Source organism: Chelonoidis abingdonii, chromosome 1, assembly GCF_003597395.2.
Source record: "Chelonoidis abingdonii isolate Lonesome George chromosome 1, CheloAbing_2.0, whole genome shotgun sequence".
NCBI lineage: Eukaryota > Metazoa > Chordata > Testudines > Testudinidae > Chelonoidis > Chelonoidis abingdonii.
The window spans coordinates 130,416,133-130,422,132 of record NC_133769.1 but is presented as its reverse complement, the minus strand read 5'-3'; the positions used below and the strand labels follow the sequence as shown (position 1 = coordinate 130,422,132).

The 6,000-nt window shown below is 53.4% G+C and overlaps 1 protein-coding gene across 3 annotated transcripts in view; it reads left to right on the top strand.

Annotated features, from left to right (window-relative positions):
- Positions 1-4,253: 4,253 nt before the first annotated feature.
- The window catches only part of PACSIN2 (protein kinase C and casein kinase substrate in neurons 2), a 135,615-nt gene continuing 133,868 nt past the window's right edge, over positions 4,254-6,000 (top strand). The window contains exon 1 of one of the 3 annotated variants that reach the window (XM_032762492.2): positions 4,254-4,383. The gene's annotated coding sequence lies outside the window, so the exon portion shown is untranslated. The remainder of the gene's footprint in view (positions 4,384-6,000) is intronic. The other 2 variants (XM_032762490.2, XM_075070159.1) reach the window with 2 other exon arrangements.

The window sequence follows — 6,000 nt, the reverse complement described above, 5'->3', positions numbered from 1 at the left end:
TCCCACTTGCGGGGGTGGCAAGCCCCAGCCATGGAGGAGCCAGCCCTGCAAAGGTGGTGGCACCGCTAGTGGGGAGCAACCCCCCCCCGCCCCTCCTTCCCAGGCTGTGGCCCGTGCGCCGCCCCCCGCCCTCAAGAGCTTGTGCAGCAGATGCATGCGGTCAGTGGCCCTTGTGCACCCCCCGGCTCCGCCCTTGCTGCTCTCAGGCTCTGCAGCTCCCAGGCATGTGAGCCGCCACTGCTCCTCCCGGAGCTTCCCCCTTTCACTGCCTCAGCACTCTGCAGGGGACGGGCTATGCACGCAGCAGCGTATTTTGCCTCCACGTGGAGCCAGTGTCTGACCAGCATAGGCATGGTATGGAGAGTCTGGGGTGGGGGCAGTCAGGGAGCAGGGGGAGGGTTGGATGGGTCGGGAGTTCTAGGGGGGGCTGTCAGGGGGTGTGGAGAAGGATCAGAGCAGTCAGAGAAGAGGGAACAGGAGGGGTTAGATGGGTCGGGAGTTCTGGAGGTCCTGACAGGAGGCGGGGAGTGGTTGGATGGGGCGTGGGAGACCTGGTGGTCTGCCTGGGGGTGGGGGTGTGGGTAAGGGTTGAGGAAGTCAGGGGACAGGTAGGATCCTAGGGGGGCAGTTAGGGTGGGGGTGTCTCAGAAGAGGGCAGTCAGGGGACAAGGAACAAGGAGGCTTAGGTAGTGGGGCGGGTTCTGGGGGACAGTTAGGGGCAGGGTTCCCAGGAGGGGGCAGTCAGGGGACAAGGAGCAGGGGGGTTGGGCGTTCTGAGGGGGGCAGTCAGGAGGTGGGAGTGGGAGGAGTGGATGGGCGAGGTGGTGTTCTCTCCCGTCCGATTCTTTTCTGATTGTTTGAAATATGGTAACCCTAGCCGAGGGTAGGGGCGCATGGGGGCTGCGCCTACATGATCTGCTGGCAGCTGAGAGCCCCGAGGGGAGAGGCGGGCGCTGGGCAACCGAGCAGAAGGGCGTGGGAGCATTGTGGTGCCCCACTAGCGGTGCTGCCATCTTTGAGGGCTGCTCTGCGCTCTGCACTGCATTGAATCTCCATGCTGGGGCTTGCTGCTGCTGCAACGGGAGCTTCTGGCTTCCAGGTATGCCCGGAAGGGTCGGTTCCCTGCCGAGCTGCTGCAATGGCCAAGCGCGCAAAGCATGAATGGACTCAGGAGGGGGGCACTGGGTGCGATGGGTGGAGTGGGGAGGGCTCATGGGGGGGGCTATGCACCCTACAGGGGAGTTCAGGGGGTGAGGAGGGGGGAATCTAGTCTGGGGGCAACCCCTGGACACAGCTGGCCCCTGGGCAAGCTGACCCCTGGGGTCTATAAAGGTTCGTTGGGATTTGTCCCTCAATGAACCAATCTGCGGCGAGAAGGGGGCCCGCAAGGTGCAAGTTTCAGCTAGGGCGCAAAATATCCTTGCATCGACCCTGGATTTATGATAATGTGAAATAGCTTGTAATCCTCTGTGAAGTTAATTGATTGATGGAAAGCTTCATTTCATACTGCAGTGGGACAGTCTCCACAGGGGAATAAAACAAAATGGAAAACTGAATGTAACCAAATAAGTTGCAAGCATCAACTTCTTTTTAAACTAGGAAGTACTGACCTTTTCCTTTCCAATATCAAATTAAATCCTATGGCTATAATTAACCTGAATCACATTTCTGGGGCTATATCTTCTGAGGGTAAAATTTATCCAAGTGCAGAGGTCTCATAACACGCTCCTCACTGAAGCGTTGCTTAAAAGTTGCAGAGTGCCTTGTGTGTGTGCCACTGCACTAGGATAAATGTCACTCTCAGAGGACACATGTAACTCCAACTGATGTTAACGAGTTATGCACATGCATTTACAGAAGACTATAATACTCACTCTTGTGACAAAAAGTGCCATAATAGAATGAGGAACTATAGACCAGTATCATAGCCCTAGGAGCTGATACTGTACTCCTGCTTCAGCCAAACCAAACTGTGCAGCATGAAAACATTGTAGGCAGGCTGGCAGTAAGTGCAGCAGGTGAGAGGAGAATTTTTAAAACTTAAGGGAAAAAAAAGAGTTAAAAACATGAGACATGAGAGACAAGAGAAAATATAGGATGGAGGGGGGGAATTAAGATGATGTGATTACTGTAGCCTTTGAGCTGGACTTAAGAGGAAATGCTCTTCCCTTGTTTAAAATAAATAGGTTTGCAAGGGCAGAAACAGCCACAGAAGAAGAGTTTTATTGATGGTAAATACTATTCAAGTACAGTGCACCTCTAGTGATAGAGGAATAACCACAGCATATTATTTTAAAGGTGACTTGTTCAAGGACAACCTCAATCTCACATGTAGTTAACTGACAGGAACACTGAGGCCCATGCATTTTGTTTCTCTGTGCATTATGGGTAGGGCCCTACCAAATTCTCGGCCATGAGAAACGTGTCATGGACCATGAAATCTGGTCTCCTCACATGAAATCTGTTTTTGTGTGCACTTTTCCCCTATATTATACAGATTTCATCAGGGGAAGCCAGCATTTCTCAAACTAGGGGTCCTGACCCAAAAGGGAATTGCAGGGAGGTCAGAAGGTTATTTTAGGGGGGTTGTGGTATTGCCACCTTTATTTCTGTGCTGCCTTCAGAGCTGGGCAACCAGAGTGTGGAACTTGCTATCTGAGGGCCTAGCTTTGCAGGCAGCAATGCCGAAGTAAGGGTGGCAATACTATACCATGTCATCCTTGTGTGCTGCTGCTGGCAGTGGCTCTGTCTTCAGAGCTGGGCTCCCAGCCAGCAGGAGCCATGCTTAGCTTCCTGGTTCTGAAGGCAGTGCTGCCACCACCAGCAGCGCAGAAGTAAGGGTAGCAGTACCGCAACCCCTCCTACAATAACCTTGTGACCCCCCCCAACTCCTTTTTGTGTCAGAGACCCTACAATTATAACACCATGAAATTTCAGATTTAAATAGCTGAAATCATGAAATTTACTATTTTTTAAATCTAGGACCATGAAATTGACCAAAATGGACCCTGAATTTGGTAGGGTCCTAATTATGGGCTTTGGTTGTCAGACAGGAGGGGGGCACTGTGTTACTGAAGAAGGCATCCTTAGGATGAAAAGCAAAACCGAGGTCTTGACCTTTTGGGGTCATTAAAAATTCCCTGACACTTCTTAACTCCTGATCAAATTCCAGTTCAGGAAAATTAATTTTTGCTTTCCTACATTCCCATGGTAGTTTATATTGGACATGACATTTTTCTTTGCTTCTGATGCTAAAATATTGCACAGTATTACTTTTGTGCCATTAGAGAGCAGCCATGTTCATCTGAGACAGTTGGCTGCATTTGTGTGGTAAGCAAAGCGTTAGGATTTTTTAGCATGAAGACAGGGCCAGCTTTAGGAAGTGCGGGGCCCAATTCAAACAGTTTCGACGGGGCCCTGGCAGGGATGACTATACATTTAAAAAAGAGTAAAACACATATGGGGCTTATACTCACCGGGTGGTGCTCTGAGTCTTCGGCGGCGAGTCCTTCACTCGCTCCAGGTGGCACTGAAGGACCTGCCGCCGAAGTGCTGCTGAAGACACAGAGCAAGTAAAGGACCTACCGCCAAAGTGTCGCCGAAGACCTGGAGCGCCACCAGGTAAGTAAAAATTAAAAAGGTGCCTCTAACCAGGGAAGACATTCTCACTGGGCTTGGGGCCCAATTCGGGGGAATTGGTGGAATTGGCCTAAAGCCGGCCCTGCATGAAGAGTACTATAGAAATGCATAATATTTTGATTAGATGATCACGATGAAAGAAGAAGCTTTGCTTCCTGTGAATTCTAACCCTGGGATCTGTATGTTACCGCTATCTGAGACAGTACAGAATTATTAACATCAAATGATCAGTGCTGGACCATCTATTGATTTTGTAAGAAACTTTGGTAACACATGCAACAGGGAGGCATTTTTAAGTGTTTATTTTCTGAGAGCTTTACTATCAAGTAACGTATCTTCAGGCTCACACCAAGACAAGCTCTCTATTTACATCCCCAACTAGCGCCTCGACAGGTGAGAACCTATGGCCTATACAGCCACCGTCTGGCGCGCCAACCGCTATCCCACCGCTGTGACTCTCAGCTCTCGCCGCCTCTCTCCTTCCACTTCCCCAGATTTCTTCGCCGAGGAAGTGATTTTGATCGACAGCAGAGTGAGCCAATGGTGTTCTCTCCTGCTCTACCGGGAAGCGGGTTCACACGTAGCTTTCCTTGTCCAATCCGAAGACCTCTATGCGGCAGCCAATGGGAGCTCGCGGACTGGCGCAAGTTGGGTGGGCGGCCGTTAGTTCGGTTGGAGCCGAGCGAAGCAGGGACCTTCACGCCCGACCCGACCCGCCGCAGAGGAGCCCGGGAGCAGCCGGTGGTGAGGGACGCGCCGCCGGGCGGGACTCGGACCCCGCTGCCAGGAGGGAGGGGGCGATGCACAGTCCCGCCACCACCTCCGGCTGGGCCATCCTGGAGGGGCGGGGCCCGGGCGGGCCGGTGAGCGTCCTCCGCCCCCCCCCGCGGGGGTGGTGATGGGGCTGCAGAGGGAATCGCCGGCCCCAGCGCTGCTGCCTCCGCCCCGCCGCCTGTGACCCGGTGTCACCCGGCGGCCGGGCTCGTGTAGGGAGCTCGGGGGGCGGGCCGGGTTCCTGAGCCTCCGGGGGTGTCCTCCAGTCTCCCGGAAATGAAGGGTGTGTCCTGCGAGGCAACCCCCGGGAATGGGGCCAACCAAAGCTGGCAACCCGGGGGGGGGGGGGCACCGAGCCCTTGAGCTCGATGGGGGGAGCAGCTTGTGCCTGAGTGCGGGTGGCGAGGTGCTGGAGGGCTAAAGAGCGAGAAGTTTGGGTGGGGGTGGGGGGGCAGAGGAGTCAGGGGCTGGGAGTTTGTGGTGGATGGGGGCAGAGGGAGAATGTATTTTGATTGCTGCGCATTGTCTCTGCTTCTTTGACCCACTGGCTTGTTTCTGTTCCCCACTGAGGTTGTGGGGTCACTCCTCTCCCTGGTCCCCAATCTGGGGTAGCCGAGCTGGGGAAGGTGAAGCTTCCCTTGGGGAAGTTTGGGGAGGGCAGGGCTACGGGGGGCCAGGAGGATCATACTGGGAAGTTTCTGATTCTGCACCAGGGAAGGTGAGAGCTGCTTGGTGAAATTTAGTGAGCCATTTGGTAGGGAGGGGGGAAGAACAGCCCTAAAACTAAAGTGCTCTTTCCCACAATCCTAAGAAAATCTAATGCAGTATCTGGTCATGATCCCTGCACTAGCCAGACACCCTACAAATAAAACAGGCAAGTGTAATTCTCCAAGGAGAGAATTTGAGAGTGGGTGGTGTTTTCTGAATACCAGTAATGACACAACTAGGCCGTGCTTCCTTCTGTCACCACTCCCTTCCTCTATGTGCCTTTTCCTTTTTGCCAGGAAGAATCAGATCACATCATCCTACACAGTGAAACATCTTTTGACTTTGTTGGAAGTGAGCAGCCAGAGTCTCTTTAATATGGGTTGAGCCCACTGAGGCCTTGGCTACACTGGTGCTTTACAGCGCTGCAACTTTCTCGCTCAGGGGTGTGAAGAAAACACACCCCTGAGCGTAGCAAGTTACAGCGCTGCAAAGCACCAGTGTAAACAGTGCCCCAGCACTGGGAGCGCGGCTCCCAGTGCTGCAAGCTAATCCGCACAGGGAAGTGGAGTACCTGCAGCTCTGGTAGAGCTCTCTCCCAGCGCTGGCGCTGCGACCACACTCACACTTCAAAGCGCTGCTGTGGGAGTGCTCCCACGGCAGCACTTTGGAGTTTTGAGTGTAGCCAAGCCCTGAGACTGACCGGTATCTACAGTATCTGTCTGGCTGTATGTCTTTCCCAGCCAGTTGGTTTAACTCTGGTTGAAGGTAGTCAGAAGCTGGTATGCCCAGTCTATACATGCTTCCCTCTGCTCGCTCTCTCTCTTTAAGAGCAAAGGAGACCAGAAACATGTGAAAGTGGGCCCAGCTACTCCTTTACAC